The sequence below is a fragment of the Arachis stenosperma genome, chromosome 4, assembly GCF_014773155.1.
Source record: "Arachis stenosperma cultivar V10309 chromosome 4, arast.V10309.gnm1.PFL2, whole genome shotgun sequence".
Classification (NCBI taxonomy): Eukaryota; Viridiplantae; Streptophyta; class Magnoliopsida; order Fabales; family Fabaceae; genus Arachis; species Arachis stenosperma.
In genome coordinates this window covers 79,096,294-79,116,878 of record NC_080380.1, presented here as the reverse complement: position 1 = coordinate 79,116,878, position 20,585 = coordinate 79,096,294, and the positions used below count along the sequence as shown (strand labels likewise).

At 40.6% G+C, this 20,585-nt stretch overlaps 1 non-coding gene across 1 annotated transcript; it reads left to right on the top strand.

The window, feature by feature from the left end:
- The first annotated feature begins 18,849 nt into the window (after positions 1-18,849).
- On the top strand, positions 18,850-18,954 carry LOC130978392 (small nucleolar RNA R71). Its single transcript, XR_009086038.1, has one exon. It is a non-coding gene; the product is annotated as a small nucleolar RNA R71 (small nucleolar RNA).
- Positions 18,955-20,585: the final 1,631 nt, after the last annotated feature.

Below are 20,585 nucleotides of genomic sequence, written 5' to 3'. Positions count from 1 at the left end.
TAAATAACAGAAATTAAAGTGCAGAATATTAAATGGGGATTTGGGGTAATGAGCATGAAATTAAATGGCAGAAAGTAAAGAGAATGGGTAAGATCAGAAATGGGAAAATCATTGGGTTCAGGAGATGTTGCATTCTCCGGATCAAGTTCATTCTCATCTCTTCCTCAATCAATGCATTCATTGATCTCCTTGGCAATCTTAAGTGATTGGATCCCAATTCCTTGGCAATCCAATCTCTCTAAGCTTGAACAATTGCCCAATTCCTTAATTTAATTGCTCATGGGAAGAGATGAAGTGTGGTCACTGCTTATACCACATGTATTTCCAAATCAAAGTGTTGGGAGGATTACATGTCACTATATCCGCCCAGACCCCAATTTGGTCCAACATGAGAAAGCATTTCTAGCATGATCTCCTCATCCCTTTTCCAAGGCTCAAAGGATATCCAATTATAGAGAGTTTCTTTTCCAAGACAACTAACTAATTGAATTAAGATCGAAAGCTAGTAAGATCAAGAGAAAAGAAAGAAGAAGAAGAATGAAAACTATAATTGATCCATCAAATTACAACAGAGCTCCCTAACCCAATGAAAGGGGTTTAGTTGTTCATAGCTCTGGAAATGAAAAATGGCAGAGAAGAAGAATCCATGCTAAAAGTGCAGAAAAGTAAATCTATAGAGAGTAGTTCCTAAAAGTGCCAAGCTTCTCTATAGTTCAAAACTACTCCTGTATATAATACTCCTCTTGATCTTCTAGTGAGTTCCTCAAGTCTTGGATGTGGGCTCTGGATCTTGAGTTGAAGTAGTTCTCATCTTTAGTGGGCCCAACTTGCAGAGAAAAATGAGTTAGGCTTTGGGTATTTAGTAAGATTTAACGTTGAGTGCCATTGTGGGTTTGAGAACGTTAGTGGCATTCACTTTTTCCACTAACGTTCCACCCTCATATATCCATATTAAATCCAACATTAGTGGTCTTAAGGTGAACATTAACGTTGCCTTTTCAATTTTTGGCCAATGTTATTGAGACTCACTTTTCCCAATAACGTTGGCTTGTATCCCTTCGCAAACGTTAATGGGAATCACTTTTCCCATTAACGTTGCTTAGTGCCCCTTTGTTCCTACGTTAGAGTCCACGTTACTATAGCTAACGTGACTCTTAACGTAGGTGTGATTCACCTTCGAAAGCGTTAGTGACACTCACCTTTGTCACTAACACTCCAAATGCCAAATTCTCTATGTTGGAACTCACGTTAACTAAGTTAACGTGGCTCTTAACGTAATGGTGATGCCATCTTCCAACGTTAGTGACAAAAGTGAGTGTCACTAACGTTGGCTCTTTGATCTCAACTCCACGTTAACTTTTACGTTAATAGTCTTAACGTGAAAGTTAACGTAGGCAATGCTAGTTGGTCCAACGTTAGTGACAAAAGTGAGTGTCACTAACGTTGGCTTTTGTTTTCCTCTTCCACGTTAGAGTTCACGTTAACTAAGTTAACGTGACTCTTAACGTGGATCATTGCCAAGTTCTCCAACGTTAGTGGTGTTCACTTTTACCACTAACGTTGGAAGAAAACGTTATTGGTGTTCACATTTTCTCTTAACGTTGGAGTTTCTTTTTCTTCTATGTTAACTACCACGTTAACTTGGTTAACGTGACAAGTAACGTGAGCTTTGGATGGCTTCACAGGGGTTATTGGTGATCACTTTTCTCATTAACGTTGCAAGCTTTTCACCATTCCACGTTAGTGTTCACGTTAACTAGGTTAACGTGAATACTAACTTGGTTCTTCCTTTCTTTCTTTGCCCTAAAATCAAGCAATTAAAGTGCATCAAAGCTCTAGCCAAAGTCATGAGATTATGCATCATTGATTTATCATGTAATTCTAGCAAAATGCTCATGAAATCATGCAAAGTTCACAATAGTTGCTTAAATCAAGGTGTGAGTGTATTTTCATCCAAAACTTGCCTTATTCACTAAGAAAATGCATGAAACTACCCTAAAACAGTAAAGAAAAGGTCAGTAAAACTGGCCTAGATGCCATGGCATCACAACACCAAACTTAAAGCTTGCTTGTCCCTAAGCAAGTACTGAAGCATAAGAAGAATGAAATGAAAGAACAAGAAGATAAAATAGAAGTAGCATTCCTAGTTTATGGGGTTTTATGCATAGCAACTTAGGTTCCTCCCCTTTAGGTTTCAAGCCTTTATCAAATTCTTAGTCACTTTCTTGATTGCATCCCTTGAGACTTCTTTCTTATTGATCCTTCCTTCTTTTTCAAAGTTCATTTTTCTTTTTGCCAGGTGCTTTGTAAGAGGGCAACCCTTTATGATAAGCTTTCAGCCAACACTCCCAAACCAGTTGGTTTAAGGTGCTAGGTGTTAAGGCACCCCTAAGGACTTATTCCCTCAAGTCTCTTTCCCTCATACATACACACCACAGGAACATGGTTTGTTATTTTCCTTTCTTGAGACCTTGGTGTCCAGCACCTCTTTGGGTTACTAAGTGTTCTGTAGCAAATGTTACTCTTGATAGTGGACTTTCAGCTGATAATCCCGGATTAGTTAACCCAAGTTACCAAGTGATAAGGCACCCCTAAGAGCTTATTCATCCAAGTATATCCCTTGTACATAAACACCACAGACACATGCCTCAATTTTGAAACCCTTGGTGCCTAGCATTGTTTCTTTTCTTATTGTGTTTCTTTCTTTTTCACTTTTATTGCTCTTTCTCTTTTCTTATTGGGATCTTTTTATTTAGCTAGTCTCAAAGGATGTGTTTCAAACATAGGACTTAGGATAGATAGTTGCTTTCTTTCCTTATTTGGTGAACCAACTTAGCTTACTAATCATCCTACCACAAACATTCAGAATGCACTTCATAAAATGACCCCACTCTTGCTCTTTTCATAACATTTTCTTTTTGATTAACTTAAAGAGACAAGCATACAAGTAAGAAAGGTGAAAGTGAACACCTCAAGACATTAAGCTAGTGATGAGCGGATAATTTATACGCTTTTTGGCATTGTTTTCAGTATGTTTTTAGTATATTTTAGTTAGTTTTTATTATATTTTTATTAGTTTTTAGTTAAAATTCACTTTTCTGGGCTTTACTATGAGTTTGTGTGTTTTTCTGTGATTTCAGGTATTTTCTGGCTGAAATTGAGGGTCCTGAGCAAAAATCTGATTCAGAGGCTGAAACGGACTACAGATGCTGTTGGATTCTGACCTCCCTGCACTCGAAGTGGATTTTCTGGAGCTACAGAAGCCCAATTGGCGCGCTCTCAACGGCGTTGGAAAGTAGACATCCTGGGCTTTCCAGCAATGTATAATAGTCCATACTTTGCCCGAGATTTGATGGCCCAAACCGGCGTTGCAAATCAGCTTCGGAATTTCCAGCGTTTAACGCTGGAACTGGCATAAAAATTGGAGTCAAAACGCCCAAACTGGCACAAAAGCTGGCGTTTAACTCCAAGAAGAGTCTCTACACGAAAATGCTTCAATGCTCAACCCAAGCACACTCCAAGTGGGCCCGGAAGTGGATTTTTCTGCCATTTACTCATTTTTGTAAACCCTAGATTACTAGTTCACTATTAATAGGATCTTTTGACATTGTATCTGTACCTTATGACACTTTACACGTTTCTCATTGTATCTTCTACGGCATGAGTCTCTAAACCCCATGGTTGGGGGTGAGGAGCTCTACTGTGTCTTGATGGATTAATGCAATTACTACTGTTTTTCATCCAATCATGCTTGCTTCCATTCTAAGATATCACTTGTTCCTAAACCTGATGAATGTGATGATCCGTGACACTCATCATCATTCTCAACCATGAACGTGTGCCTGACAACCACCTCCGTTCTACCTTAGATTGACTATATATCTCTTGGATTCCTTAATCAGAATCTTCGTGGTATAAGCTAGAATTGATGGCGACATTCAAGAGAATCCGGAAGGTCTAAACCTTGTCTGTGGTATTCTGAGTAGGATTCAAGGATTGAATGACTGTGACGAGCTTCAAACTCCTGAGGGCTGGGCGTTAGTGACAGACGCAAAAGAATCACTGGATTCTATTCCAACCCGATTGAGAACCGACAGATGATTAGCCGTGCTGTGACAGAGCACGTTGAACATTTTCACTGAGAGGATGGGAGGTAGCCATTGACAATGGTGAAACCCTACATACAGCTTGCCATGGAAGGAGCCTTGCGTGTTTGAAGAAGAAGACAGTAGGAAAGCAGAGGTTCAGAAGATAGAACATCTCCAAAACCTCAACCTGTTCTCCATTACTGCAAAACAAGTACTTATTTCATGTTCTTTTGCTTTTTACAATCAACCCTGATAATTATTGATGTCCTGACTAAGAGTTACAAGATAACCATAGCTTGCTTCAAGCTGACAATCTCCGTGGGATCGACCCTTACTCACGTAAGGTATTACTTGGACGACCCAGTGCACTTGCTGGTTAGTTGTGCGGGATTGCAAAAGTGTGATTGCAATTTCGTTCACCAAGTTTTTGGCGCCGTTGCCGGGGATTGTTCGAGTTTGGACAACTGACGGTTTATTTTGTTGCCTAGATTAGGACTGTTTTATTTTGTTGGTTTAGAGTCTTTTATTTGAGTATAATTTCATATTTTAAGTTTGGTGTCAATTGCATGCTTTTGTTTTTCTTTTAATTTTTCGAAATTACTTGTTCTTGGTCCCTTTTTGATCTTTTAAAAATTCTAAGTTTGGTGTCTTCTTTGTGTCTTTCTTTAGGTTTTCGAAAATTCATGTTTGATTTTCTGAAAAATCTTAAGTTTGGTGTCTCTTTGTTGTTTTTATCTTTCCTCTTTTCAAAAAAATATATATACATATATATCTTGATTACTATTCACATCAATTCCCTTTTCTCCATCATGGACATAAATGGGAATGAACAGTCCAAAAGGACTCTGGGGTCATATGCTAACCCCATTACAGCTGCATATGGGAGTAGCATCTGTATACCTCCCATCAAAGCAAGCAGCTTTGAGCTAAACCCTCAACTCATTATCATGGTGCAACAAAATTGCCAGTATTCCGGTCTTCCACAGGAAGAACCTACTGAGTTTCTGGCACAATTCTTACAACTTGCTGACACAGTACGTGATAAAGAGGTGGATCAGGATGTCTACAGATTATTACTGTTTCCATTTGCTGTAAAAGATCAAGCTAAGAGGTGGTTAAATAACCAACCTACAGCAAGCATAAAGACATGGAAACAGTTATCAGACAAATTCCTGAATCAATTTTACCCTCCAAAAAGGATGACACAGCTAAGGCTGGACATCCAAGGCTTTAAACAAGAGGATAATGAATCCCTTTATAATGCCTGGGAGAGGTATAGAGGTATGCTAAGAAAATGCCCCTCTGAAATATTTTCAGAGTGGGTACAGTTAGACATCTTCTACTATGGGCTTACAGAAAAAGCTCAGATGTCTCTAGACTACTCAGCTGGTGGATCTATACATATGAGGAAGACGATTGAGGAGGCTCAAGAGCTTATAGATGCTGTTGCTAGAAATCAACATTTGTACTCTAGCAATGAGTCCTCTACAAAAGAAGAAGTTATGGCATTAGCCACTGATCCTAATCCTCAAGAACAGATGGTTGAGCTTAATCAACAATTACACCTGATGACAAAACAGTTAGCAGAATTTAAGGAGATGCTCCAAGAGACTAAAATTGCTAACAAGAACATAGAATCACAGTTGAATCAGGCAAAACAACAGCTATCTAAACAGATAACAGAAGAATGCCAAGCAGTTCAACTGAGGAGTGGAAAGACATTGAATAACACTGCTCAAAGTAGCAAAAAGTCAATAAAGGAACAATTGACAGAGGATAGCCAAACCACTATCCAAAATCCCTCTGAGGACAGTAAGAGTCCAGAGAGGAATACTAGTGGCGTTCAAACGCCAGAAAAGGGGGGAAAGCTGGCGTTAAACACCTATTCCCTACCCAATTCTGGCGTTCAAACGCCAGAAAAGGGGGAAAAGTTGGCGTTAAACGCCCATTTTCCACCCAATCCTGGCGTTCAAACGCCAAAGGGGAACCAGACACCTGAGAGTGCTGATAGTAACCCCTTTAAAAAGGCTTCTCCAACCACTTCTGTAAGGAATAAACCTGCAGCAACCAAGGTTGAAGAATATAAAGCCAAGATGCCTTATCCTCAGAAACTCCGCCAAGCGGAACAGGATAAGCAATTTGCCCGCTTTGCAGACTACCTAAGGACTCTTGAAATAAAGATTCCGTTTGCAGAGGCACTTGAGCAAATACCTTCTTATGCTAAGTTCATGAAAGAGATCTTAAGTCATAAGAAGGATTGGAGAGAAACTGAAAAAGTATTTCTCACTGAAGAATGCAGTGCAGTCATTCTGAAAAGCTTACCAGAAAAGCTTCAAGATCCAGGAAGCTTTATGATACCATGCACGTTAGAAGGCGCTTGCACCAAGACAGCCCTGTGTGACCTTGGAGCGAGCATCAATCTAATACCTGCATCCACTATCAAAAAGCTTGGGTTGACTGAAGAAGTCAAACCAACCCGGATATGCCTCCAACTTGCTGATGGCTCCATTAAATATCCATCAGGCATAATTGAGGACATGATTGTCAAGGTTGGGCCATTTGCCTTTCCAACTGACTTTGTAGTGCTGGAAATGGAGGAGCACAAGAGTGCAACTCTCATTCTAGGAAGACCTTTCCTAGCAACTGGACGAACTCTCATTGATGTACAAAAAGGGGAAGTAACCCTGAGAGTCAATGAGGATGAGTTCAAGTTGAATGCTGTAAAAGCTATGCAGCATCCAGACACATCAAATGACTGCATGGGCGCTGACATTATTGACTCTTTGGTGGAAGAGATCAATATGACTAAAAGTCTAGAATCAGAGCTTGAGGACATCTTCAAGGATGCTCAGCCTGATCAGGAAGAACCAGAGGAAACAAAAGAATTGTTGAAAATTCCTCAGGAGGAGGATAAGCCTCCCAAACCTGAACTCAAACCACTACCACCATCCCTGAAGTATGCATTTCTGGGAGAGGGCGACACTTTTCCAGTGATTATAAGCTCTGCTTTAAATCCACAGGAAGAGGAAGCACTGATTCAAGTGCTAAGGACACACAAGACAGCTCTTGGGTGGTCCATAAGTGATCTTAAGGGCATTAGCCCAGCAAGATGCATGCACAAGATCCTATTGGAGGATAATGCCAAACCAGTGGTCCAACCACAAAGGCGGCTAAATCCAGCCATGAAGGACATGGTGCAGAAGGAGGTCACTAAATTACTAGAGGTTGGGATTATTTATCCTATTTCTGATAGCCCCTGGGTGAGCCCTGTCCAAGTTGTCCCCAAGAAGGGAGGCATGACAGTAGTTCATAATGAAAAAAATGAACTGGTTCCTACAAGAACAGTCACAGGGTGGCGCATGTGTATTGACTACAGAAGGCTCAATACAGCCACCAGAAAGGATCATTTTCCTTTGCCATTCATAGACCAAATGCTAGAAAGACTAGCTGGTCATGATTATTATTGCTTTTTGGATGGCTATTCAGGCTACAACCAAATTGTAGTAGATCCTCAGGACCAAGAGAAAACAGCATTCACTTGCCCTTCTGGCGTGTTTGCCTACAGGAGAATGCCTTTTGGTCTATGTAATGCTCCTGCAACTTTTCAGAGATGCATGTTATCCATCTTCTCTGATATGGTGGAGAAATTCCTGGAAGTCTTCATGGATGACTTCTCAGTATATGGAGACTCATTCAGCTCATGTCTTAATCACCTAGCACTTGTCCTGAAAAGGTGCCAAGAGACTAACCTGGTTTTAAACTGGGAGAAATGTCACTTTATGGTGACTGAAGGAATTGTCCTTGGGCACAAAATCTCAAGCAAGGGAATAGAGGTGGATAAAGCAAAGGTGGAGGTAATTGAAAAATTACCACCACCTGCCAATGTTAAGGCAATCAGAAGCTTTTTGGGGCATGCAGGATTCTACAGAAGGTTTATAAAGGATTTTCAAAAATTGCAAAACCTCTGAGTAACCTGCTAGCTGCTGACACACCATTTGTGCTTGACACACAGTGTCTGCAGGCATTTGAGACCCTGAAAGCTAAGCTGGTCACAGCACCAGTCATCTCTGCACCAGACTGGACATTACCATTCGAATTAATGTGTGATGCAAGTGACCATGCCATTGGTGCAGTGTTGGGACAAAGGCATAACAAGCTTCTGCATGTCATTTATTATGCCAGCCGTGTTCTAAATGATGCACAGAAGAATTACAAAACAACAGAAAAAGAGTTACTTGCAGTGGTCTATGCCATTGACAAGTTTAGATCCTATTTAGTAGGATCAAAGGTGATTGTGTACACTGACCATGCTGCTCTTAAGTACTTACTCACAAAGCAGGATTCAAAACCCAGGCTCATAAGATGGGTGTTGCTTCTGCAAGAGTTTGATATAGAAATAAGAGACAGAAAAGGGATAGAGAACCAAGTAGCTGATCATCTGTCCCGAATAGAACCAGTAGCTGGGGCGTCCCTCCCTTCTACTGAGATCTCTGAGACCTTCCCAGATGAGCAACTCTTTGCCATTCAGGAAGCTCCATGGTTTGCAGATATTGTAAATTATAAAGCTGTGAGGTTCATACCCCAGGAGTACAGCAGAGTGCAAAGAAAGAAATTAATTTCAGATGCCAAGTACTACCTATGGGATGAGCCATATCTCTTTAAGAGATGTGCAGACGGAATAATCCGCAGATGTGTACCCAGAGAGGAAGCACAAAGAATCCTGTGGCATTGCCATGGATCACAATATGGAGGACACTTTGGAGGTGAGCGAACAGCAACCAAGGTCCTCCAATGCGGATTCTACTGGCCTACTCTCTATAGAGATGCCCGAGAGTTTGTGCGTAACTGTGACAGTTGCCAAAGAGCTGGTAACTTGCCTCATGGTTACGCCATGCCTCAGCAAGGGATCTTAGAGATTGAATTGTTTGATGTATGGGGAATTGACTTCATAGGCCCCTTCCCACCATCATACTCAAACACTTATATTCTAGTGGCAGTAGACTATGTATCTAACTGGGTGGAAGCAATTGCCACACCCAATAACGATACCAAGACCGTGCTTAAATTCCTCCAGAAATACATCTTCAGCAGGTTTGGTGTTTCCAGAGTACTGATCAGTGATGGAGGCACCCATTTCTGCAATAAACAACAGTACTCTGCTATGGTTAGATATGGAATTAGCCACAAAGTAGCAACTCCGTATCACCCACAGACAAATGGGCAAGCTGAGGTCTCTAACAGAGAGCTCAAAAGAATCCTGGAACAGACTGTTATTGCCCGTAGAAAGGATTGGGCAAAGAGCTTGGATGATGCTCTGTGGGCATACAGAACAGCATACAAGACTCCTATAGGAACCTCTCCATACCAACTGGTGTATGGGAAGGCCTGTCATCTGCCCGTGGAACTGGAACATAAAGCCTACTGGGCAACCAGATTCCTAAACATGGATGCTAAGTTAGCTGGTGAAAAAAGATTGCTCCAGCTAAATGAGCTAGAGGAGTTCAGACTCAATGCCTTTGAAAATGCAAAAATTTATAAGGAAAAGGCAAAGAAGTGGCATGACAAGAAGTTGTCATCCAGAGTCTTTGAGCCAGGACAAAAAGTCTTGCTCTTCAACTCTAGGCTCAGATTGTTCCCAGAAAAACTTAAATCCCGCTGGAGGGGTCCGTATGTGATTACAGGAGTATCACCATATGGATATCTTGAGCTTCAGGATACTGATTCTGACAAGAAGTTCATTGTTAATGGACAGAGGATCAAGCATTATCTTGAAAGCAATTTTGAGCAAGAATGCTCAAAACTGAGACTTGAGTGATTCTCAGTGAAAATCCAGCTAAAGACAATAAAGAAGCGCTTGCTGGGAGGTAACCCAATGATTAGAAGGGTATCTGTTCTATTTAGTCAAGGTTTGATACATATTCTTAAAGGGCAATTATCAAAATTGAAGGAATTCACAGAGTTACAGAAGGATTCAGTTCAAAAAGCAGAAAAAAAGAGCTTGCTGGCGAAAAAACGCCAGTGAGGGGTACTTTGGGCGTTAAACGCCAGAATGGGCACCATTCTGGGCGTTTAACGCCAGTAAAGGTGCCATTTTGGGCGTTAAACGCCAGAATGGGCACCATTCTGGGCGTTTAACGCCAAGTGTGCAGCATCCTAGGCGTTTAGCAAAACGCCCAGTGATAAAGGGATTTCTGGCGTTTAACGCCAGCCAGGATACCTGACTGGGCGTTAAACGCCCAAATAGGCCAACAAATGGGCGTTAAACGCCAGAATGGATGCCATTCTGGGCATTTAATGCCAGAAAGGCAGGGGGAGGAGATTTTGTTCCCACTTCAAATTTTTTCAAACTTTCTTGTTTTAATCCATATTTTTCTGCATAAACACATTACAAACTCTCATCATTCACCTTCCAATTTCAAAAATTAGAATCTTCTTCAAATCTATTTCAAATCCTTTCCTAGACTCTTTCAAAAACTCAATTATCTCCTCAAATTTTTTCCATATCTTCTCAAATCTCCCTCAAATTTTCAAAAATCTCTCCTCCTCTCCTATTTAAACACGTTCGGCCACCCTCCTTCACCACACCATTCGAATTTGCTCTCCTCCTCTCTTCCCTCTTTGCCTTCTTTTGCTTGAGGACAAGCAAACCTTTAAGTTTGGTGTGCTTTCCGTGATCACTAAGCCAAGATTTACCAAGATCATGGCTCCTAGAGGAAAACAAACCAACTCAAGAGGCAAGAAAGAGAATAATCCAAAGGATGTTTGGAGTCAAGAGAAGTTCTTAACCAAAGAACATGCAGACCATTACCACAAAATAATGGGTCTGAGGTCAGTGATCCCGGAAGCTAAATTCAATCTGAAAGAAGATGAATATCCGGAGATCCAAGAGCAAATTCGAAACAGAGGATGGGAAGTTCTAACCAACCCTGAGACAAAGGTTGGAAGGAACATGGTTCAGGAATTCTACTCAAATCTGTGGCTGACAGATAAGCAGAGAATGACTGGAACTGCTTTCCATACTTACATAACCATGGTCAGAGGGAGAATTATTTACTTCCATCTGGACAAAATAAGAGAGGTCTTCAAATTGCCTCAACTGCAAGATGACCCTGAATCCTTTAATAGGAGGATGGTGAGAGCAGATAAAGGGTTGGATCAAGTTCTAGAGGACATATGCCTCCCTGGAACTAAGTGGATAACCAATTCAAAAGGTGTCCCAAACCAACTCAAGAGGGGAGACCTCAAACCAATTGCAAGAGGTTGGCTAGACTTTATTGGGCATTCCATATTGCCTACTAGCAACCGTTCTGAGGTCACTATCAAGAGAGCAGTGATGATTCATTGCATTATATTGGGAAAAGAAGTGGAGGTTCATCATCTGATTGCTTGTGAGATCTACACAATTGCAAACAAGAATTCCACTGAAGCCAAACTGGCGTACCCAAGCTTGATCTCCTTGCTCTGCAAAGAGGCTTGGGTGAAGATGGGAGTAGATGAATTCATCCCAATTGAACATCCAATCACCAAAAAGTCAATGGAAGGACAAATGCAAGACAACTCTATCAAAAAGAGGGCGCAGGAGTTCCTCCCTGAATTTTCTGAAATTGACTACTGGGCCAGCCTAGAAGCATCTATCACCAAGTTGCAAGAAACTATGGAGCAACTTAAGGAAGAACAGCAGAATCAGAACTGCATGCTCTGCAAATTGATGAAGGAACAAGAGAAGCAGGGGCATGAACTTCAAGAGATGAAACGCCAAAAGCTCTCCCCTCAAGTTGAGGGAGCATCCACTTCTCAAAATCAAGGTTGTTGAGTCCTAACTCTGTGATAACCTCTATCATTAGGAGCCTATTTAAATTTTTTGTTTTCTATTACTATTAGTCTTATCTTATATCTATTTTTGAGTCTTGTTCTTAATTCATGATTAATAAAATTTAAAGTTCATGTCTTAAAGCTATGAATATCCTATGAATCCATCACCTCTCTTAAATGAAAAATGCTTTAATCACAAAAGAACAAGAAGTACAGGATTTTGAATTCATCTTTGAAACTAGTTGAATTAGTTTGATGTGGTGACAATACTTTTTGTTTTCTGAATGAATGCTTGAACAGTGCATATGTCTTTTGAATTTGTTGTTTTAAGAATGTTAAAATTGTTGGCTCTTGAAAGAATTATGGAAAAGGAGAACTGTTATTGAGGATCTGAAAAATCATCAAATTGATTCTTGAAGCAAGAAAAAACAAAAAAAAATAGAAGAGAAAGAAAAGAAAGAGAAAAAGAAAAAGAAAGAAATAAAGTTATGATCCAAGGCAAAAAGAGTGTGCTTAAGAACCCTGGACACCTCTAATTGGAGACTCTAGCAAAGCTGAGTCACAATCTGAAAAGGTTCACCCAATTATGTGTCTGTGGCATGTATGTATCCGGTGGTAATACTGGAAGACAGAGTGCTTTGGGCCATGGCCAAGACTCATAAAGTAGCTATGTTCAAGAATCATCATACTTAACTAGGAGAATCAATAACACTATCTGAGTTCTGAGTTCCTATGGATGCCAATCATTCTAAACTTCAAAGGATAAAGTGAGATGCCAAAACTGTTCGGAAGCAAAAAGCTACTAGTCCCGCTCATCTAATTGGAGCTAAGTTTCTTTGATATTTTGGAGTCTATAGTATATTCTCTTCTTTTTATTCTATTTTGATTTTCAGTTGCTTGGGGACAAGCAACAATTTAAGTTTGGTGTTGTGATGAGCGGATAATTTATACGCTTTTTGGCATTGTTTTCAGTATGTTTTTAGTATATTTTAGTTAGTTTTTATTATATTTTTATTAGTTTTTAGTTAAAATTTACTTTTCTGGACTTTACTATGAGTTTGTATGTTTTTCTGTGATTTCAGGTATTTTCTGGCTGAAATTGAGGCTCCTGAATAAAAATCTGATTCAGAGGCTGAAACGGACTACAAATACTGTTGGATTCTGACCTCCCTGCACTCGAAGTGGATTTTCTGGAGCTACAGAAGTCCAATTGGCGCGCTCTCAACGGCGTTGGAAAGTAGACATCCTGGGCTTTCCAGCAATGTTAATTGTCCATACTTTGCCCGAGATTTGATGGCCCAAACTGGCGTTGCAAATCAGCTTCAGAATTTCCAGCGTTTAACGCTGGAACTGGCATAAAAATTGGAGTTAAACGCCCAAACTGGCACAAAAGCTGGCGTTTAACTCCAAGAAGAGTCTCTACACGAAAATGCTTCAATGCTCAGCCCAAGCACACTCCAAGTGGGCCCAAAAGTGGATTTTTCTGTCATTTACTCATTTCTGTAAACCCTAGATTACTAGTTCACTATTAATAGGATCTTTTGACATTGTATCTGTACCTTATGACACTTTACACGTTTCTCATTGTATCTTCTACGGCATGAGTTTCTAAACCCCATGGTTGGGGGTGAGGAGCTCTGCTGTGTCTTGATGGATTAATGCAATTACTACTGTTTTTCATTCAATCATGCTTGCTTCCATTCTAAGATATCACTTGTTCCTAAACCTGATGAATGTGATGATCCGTGACTCTCATCATCATTCTCAACCATGAACGTGTGCCTGACAACCACCTCCGTTCTATCTTAGATTGAGTAGATATCTCTTGGATTCCTTAATCAGAATCTTCGTGGTATAAGCTAGAATTGATGGCGGCATTCAAGAGAATCCGGAAGGTCTAAACCTTGTCTGTGGTATTCTGAGTAGGATTCAAGGATTGAATGACTGTGATGAGCTTCAAACTCCTGAGGGCTGGGCGTTAGTGACAGACGCAAAAGAATCACTGGATTCTATTCCAACCCGTTTGAGAACCGACAGATGATTAGCCGTGCTGTGACAGAGCGCGTTGAACATTTTCACTGAGAGGATGGGAGGTAGCCATTGACAACGGTGAAACCCTACATACAGTTTGCCATGGAAGGAGCCTTGCGTGTTTGAAGAAGAAGACAGTAGGAAAGCAGAGGTTCAGAAGATAGAGCATCTCCAAAACCTCAACCTGTTCTCCATTACTGCAAAACAAGTACTTATTTCATGTTCTTTTGCTTTTTACAATCAACCCTGATAATTATTGATATCCTGACTAAGAGTTACAAGATAACCATAGCTTTCTTCAAGCCGACAATCTCCGTGGGATCGACCCTTACTCACGTAAGGTATTACTTGGACGACCCAGTGCACTTGCTGGTTAGTTGTGCGGGATTGCAAAAGTGTGATTGCAATTTCGTGCACCACTAGCACACTTAACCTAAGCAACGAAACTTAAATGCAGAATTGAAAGTCCTAAATTACTCATGGAAGCATGTTCTATTTCATACATGATTTTCCTTATTTAAAGCTTTGAAAAAGGTAAACTAAGAAGGAACTTCACCACCTTTCACTTATTGGTATGCTCATGTTCTTCTGCTTCCTTGCCCTCTTTAAGTTTACTTTGTCCGCTTGTGCTTCCTCTCATTTGACTCATTCTGGCTATCTTCCAATCCTCTAGTGCCTTCCTTACTGATTCATGAATTTGTTCTATCCTTTCGCGCTCCACTCGTACTAACTCATCCTTTACATCTTCATATTTTGTTATCCCAGGATGCAAAACAGGTAGTTGTCTGACTAAGTACCCAAGCCTGGCTTGGGTATTCACATGATACCCAGTCTCACTCATGTAGACACCTTCCGAAAATGCTCTGTATTCATCGAAAGATCTGCTTGTTCTCTCTGTTTCCGATGCATCTCATGGATGTGTGCACCTTGATGTGCTTGGATGTTGGTTAGCCTTTGGATGGCTTCTTGTTGTTAATCTTACTTCTGATTCAGATTATGGAAGGATTCACTCCATTGTCTCCCTTTTTCCATTTGCTGGTCCATCAATTATTTTTGCCATTCCCCTTGCTGATCCATCCATCTAGAGAGTGATCCTTCTTGGCGGTCTATTAATTGCATTTGAAACTCCCTTTGTGCCCCTTGATTTTCCATATATTGCCTAGATAAGGTATCAATAGTCTCTTGTAATTGGTGCATGCTTAAGGTGGCTGGGGTTTGCTCCTGTGGATGTTGTTCTTCCTCAGCTTGATGGGTTGGCCTCTTCCGTACCTTTCGTGGAGGTAGTGGAGCTACAGTAGCATGCATCCGATGATAAGTGATTGGAAGACCAACTTTTATCCACTCGGGGTTTTCATCCTCAAATATCACCCTGGCCAGTTTGCAAAGGCAAAAGATAGTGCTGGGATAACCCAACTTTCCTCTAGAATCGCTCTTCTCAGCAAGCTTCCGAATGCCTTGGGCTATGAGTTCATGAGCCTTGATCTCTCCTCCCTTCATTAGACATTGCACCATTGTTGCTCTCTTGAGGTTTACCTCTAAGTTGTTTCCAGCTGAGAGGATGGATCTCCTTACAATTTCGATCCAACCTTTAGCCTCAGGGAGGAGATCTCCTCTTTTTATAAATTTGGGCTGCCTCTTGGGGCCTCTTTCCCAATTTGCTCCTTGCACACATATATCCTGTATAATCTAGTCATAATTGAGGTTTTTGTCCGTTCTTGAGTGACAGCTCTCCTCTTCAAAGGGTATGCTTCTCAATTTCAACACTCTCATGATAGTCATGGGACTAAAATCCACCATGACTCCTCTCACAAAACTTGTGTATGAGTCATCCGCCTTGTCTTGTCTAACTGCATTTGCATAGAACTCTCTTACGAGAGTTGCATTCACCCTTGTGATCGGATCAGTGAGGAGCTCCCATCGACGTTGTTCCACCTTCCTTGTGATTTCTGGACACTCAGCTTTTGTGACTTGAAAGCCTAGTTCATAAATGATTTCTTTCTCAGTCATCCACCCATACTGGAGTGCATGATAAAAGGTTCTAAATCGCCCTTCATCAAAAGGAGGATGCTCTATGGGTTCCTTCCCCTTTTGTCTCTTGGAGCTTGATGATGCCATGCAAGATTGTTGATGTGTTAGCTATTCTCAAGATGGCTAGGAAGGTGTATGTGAAACCTTTGGTGGAGGGTGATATGTGTATGATCGAAGGAAGGAAGTGGGAAAGGGTTTATATAGAGAGATGGCAATTGATTGAAGGGTGTGGATTGATGGTGTTGTTTGATAGTGGACGGTTGGGGTTTTAGGATTGAATGAGCACAAGGATCTCCTCCTTTATGAGGGTCTTGGTTCGGTCCTCAAGATTATCCACTCCCAATGTTGCATGGCAACACTTCCAAGGACGTTCCCCATGAAGACAAGTGTGAAATTCCCTTGGTGTAGTGGCTGAATCTCCCTTCCTCAATTGTCCTATCAAGTACCATCAATGTCCTTTTTGATTCCCTATATACGAAGAAAAAGTGTAATTGGTTATTTGAAATTTTTGGTGGGAAACCTTAAAGTGTGAACTAAAAAATTTTTTTTTCATGACTAAATGCTTTCCATGACTGCAAATCAATCAACCATTAAGCTTCCCATGCATGCACGTTGGTACACCAAACTTGTTTGTGATCACATGGTGCAACAAATTTGGGGAATAAATCTTCCTCATAGGGTGTGTTCAAACCTCACTTGGTGTGCTTTGAACACCAAACTTATCATGTACTATACGTTGCATGTAGATGAGCTTTATATTAGTTGTCAAAAATTGATTTGAAATTCCATGGAATTTGCCTTATTACTATTATTAGAGATTTAAGAGAGGGAGTATAGAACATGGGTTGCCTCCCATGAAGCGCTTCTTTAGCGTCATTAGCTTGACGTTTGGTCCTTGTCAAAGTGGCTGATAGTGCTTGAAGTCTTCTCCTCTTGTAGTGAACCTATGTCCATTGGCTTTGTTGATAAGCTCCATATGCTCTAAGGACAAGATTTTGTTGATAGTGTACACAGGAGGCAGCTGAGATGGAATAGTGGAGAGGTGAGGTGGTATAGATGGAAAGTATGTAGAGATCACTTCATCACCTGGCGAGAAATTTTTTGTAGGAATTTTCTTATTTCTCCATCCCCTTGGAACTTTCTTCTTTGTATCTCTTGATACACTCTTGTTTTCTATAGATTCTTTCTCTAAGGACTCTTTGTTGCTAGCTTTGCATGACTCTGGTTTGCTCAGCTTCCCTTGAGTTACCTTTGAATGAGGTTCCTCCTGAATACATGGCTTGCCAACCAATGGAATTTCTAGTTGTGTTGTTTGTGCTTCACTGCTTGTTTCTTGCATCAGCGCTTCATTATGCTCTTCTCTTGATTCTTTGTTCTCTTGACTTGATTCTTGTGAGAGGTTGAAAACATTGAAAGTGAGCTGCTCATCATGTATTCTCAGTACTAGCTCTCCTCGCTCTACATCTATGAGTGCTCTGGCTGTGGCTAGGAATGGTCTTCCTAGAATGATGGGGTAAATAGGATTCTCATCCATTTCCAGAACAACAAAATCTGTGGGAAGATAGTAGCTCCTAACCTTCACCAGCACATTTTCAACCACTCCTATTGCTTATTTTAGAGTTTTATCAGCCAATCTGATAATTACATCAGTAGGAGTTAGTTCATTGATTTGGAGCCTCTTCATGAGGGAGAGAGGCATTAAGTTAATGCTTGCTCCCAAATCACAAAGCCCTTTGTCAATCATTGTTTCTCCTATGGCACAAGGAATGTTGAAACTCCCTGGATCCTCCTTCTTTGTGGGTGGCCCTGGTTGAATGAGAGCACTGCAATCCCTGTTCATCTTTATTGTTTGTCCACCCTTCAATGGACTTTTTTTAGCTAGTAGCTCCTTTATGTACTTGATGTAGAAAGGCATTTGCTGGAGGGCTTTAATGAATGGTATATTTACATCAAGAGATGCAAACATATGGGTTCAATACCTCTTTCTTCTTCAGCTCTTCCTTGGATGTGGGTTGGGGTGTATAGCTTCTTTCCTCCTGGCTTTTCTTTTGATTATTTTTGAGGTGTTCTACTCCATTCATACCCCCCTCATCATTTGTGGTTATCATTTTGCATTCTTCCCATCTTACTTTCTTTGTTTCTCCTCTTGGATTCTTCTCTGTATCACTAGGGAATCCATCAGTGGGTTTGGGAATTTGTTGAGATAGATACCCTACTTGGGACTCCAATCTCTTGATGTTTTCTCCTTGGTTCTTGATATTGGCTCGCACTTCTTCCTTAAACACTTTGTTGTCTTGGACTTCTCTGCATAAGTTTTCAAGTAGAGCCTCAATCTTTGAGAGCCTATCTTCTGTTAATGATGGTGGGTTGAGATTAGGTGGTTGAGAAGGTTGGTTAGATGGATATTGGTAGTATCTCTGTGAGGTGTTTTAATGAGTTGCATTGTTGTTGGAGTTGAGGTTGTGGCGTCTCTGATTTTGCCCTTGGTTTTGTTGGTTTCCGCATCCAAAGTTGGGGTGATTTCTCCATTTAGAGTTATAAGTTTTGGAGTATGGATCATGGACTTGTCTAAGTGAGTTTCCAACATAGTTGGCTTGCTCTCAATCACCTTCTTCTCCTATATTTACTCCTTCTGAGCTGATGATGAGGTGATGGCTGCTGCAACTTGGTTCTCCTCCACCTTCTTGGTGATCATTTCGTTTTGAGCTAACAATGCATCCATGTAGTTCAACTCCATGTAGTCATTTTTAGCAATTGTTTCAATGACATCTATGGCTTCTTCAATGGTTTTCTTCTTGTTTAGAGAGCCTCCTGATGAATGATCCACAGCCTTCTTTGACTCATATGAAAGACCTTCATAGAAGATGTGAAGTTGAACCCACTCGTTAAATATCTCTGGTGGGCATCTTCTTGTTAGGTCTTTGAATCTCTCCCATGCTTCATAAAGTGTCTCACCATCTTGTTGTCTAAAAGTTTACACCTCAGCTCTCAGCCTATTGATCCTTCGAGGAGGGTAAAATCTTGCCAAAAACTTGTTCACCACTTTTTCCCAATTAGTTAAGCTCTTCTTTTAAGAAAGATTCAAGCCATTTGGATGCCTTGTCCCTGAGTGAAAAAGGGAATAAGAGCAACCTATAGACATCTGGATGGACTCCATTGGACTTCACAGTGTCACAAATCCTCAGGAAGGTGGTTAAATGTTGATTGGGATCTTCTTGAGCACCTCCTCTAAATGAGCAATTATTCTAAACAAGAGTGATGAGCTGGGGTTTTAGTTCGAAATTGTTGGCATGTATGGTGGGCTTCTGAATGCTGCTTCCACAGTTTTCTGGATTAGGATTGATATAGGATTCTAAAACTCTCCTTTCTTGCCCAGCAAAGTTTGCATGGCCTTCTCTGGCATGATTATGGGCTTCTTCTTCATGATTGTTCTCCAAATTCTCTTCCATGTTGGGTTCAAAATACTCTTCCTCTTCTTCCTCAGCACCAATAATCCTTTTTCCTCTTGCTTCCCTTCTTAGTTTCCAAAGGGTTCTTTCAGGTTCTGAATCAAAGGATGTTGAAACTCCTTCTCTTCTCCCTGTCATACAACAGCCAGATTGCACAGCAAGAGATAAAATGAAGAAACTATTCTTGTTAGAGTAATTGTTAATGTGAGTGATGCAAATTATCAAACAGTTAGTTGGTTAGTGAGCAGAATTGTAATCAAAGAAAGAAAGAACGAAAACAATAAAGAGGATGAAGGGGGTGAGGAAGAAATTAAAACAAACTAAAAGAAAATTGACTGAATCAAATAACCAAAAAGAAAAATGCTCAATCTAGTGATCTTCAAACTTAATCATTGTTGATTCAAAATCAATCCTCGGCAACGGCGCCATAAACTTGATGCATGAAAACTTGTCTCTCGACAAATTTTCCTTCGGCAAGTATACCGAGTTGTCGTCAAGTAAAACTCACAATAGAGTGAGGTCGAATCCCCAAGGATTGATTGGTCAAGAAACTTTAGCTAGAAGAATATGCTAGTTGAGCTAAACAGAATTTAGATTGAGATGCAGAAATTTAAATGACTGGAAAGTAAATAACAGAAATCAAAGTGCAGAATATTAAATGGGGATTTGGGGTAATGAGCATGAAATTAAATGGCAGAAAGTAAAGAGAATGGGTAAGATCAGAAATGGGGAAATCATTGGGTTCAGGAGATGTTGCATTCTCCGAATCAAGTTCATTCTCATCTCTTCCTCAATCAATGCATTCATTGATCTCCTTGGCAATCTTAAGTGATTGGATCCCAATTCCTTGGCAATCCAATCTCTCTAAGCTTGAACAATTGCCCAATTCCTTGATTTAATTGCTCATGGGAAGAGATGAAGTGTGGTCACTGATTATACCACATGTATTTCCAAATCAAAGTGTTGGGAGGATTACATGTCACTATATCCGCCCAGACCCCAATTTGGTCCAACATGAGAAAGCATTTCTAGCATGATCTCCTCATCCCTTTTCCAAGGCTCAAAGGAGATCCAATTATGGAGAGTTTCTTTTCCAAGACAACTAACCAATTGAATTAAGATCGAAAGCTTTCTAGTAAGATCAAGAGAAAAGAAAGAAGAAGAAGAATGAAAACTA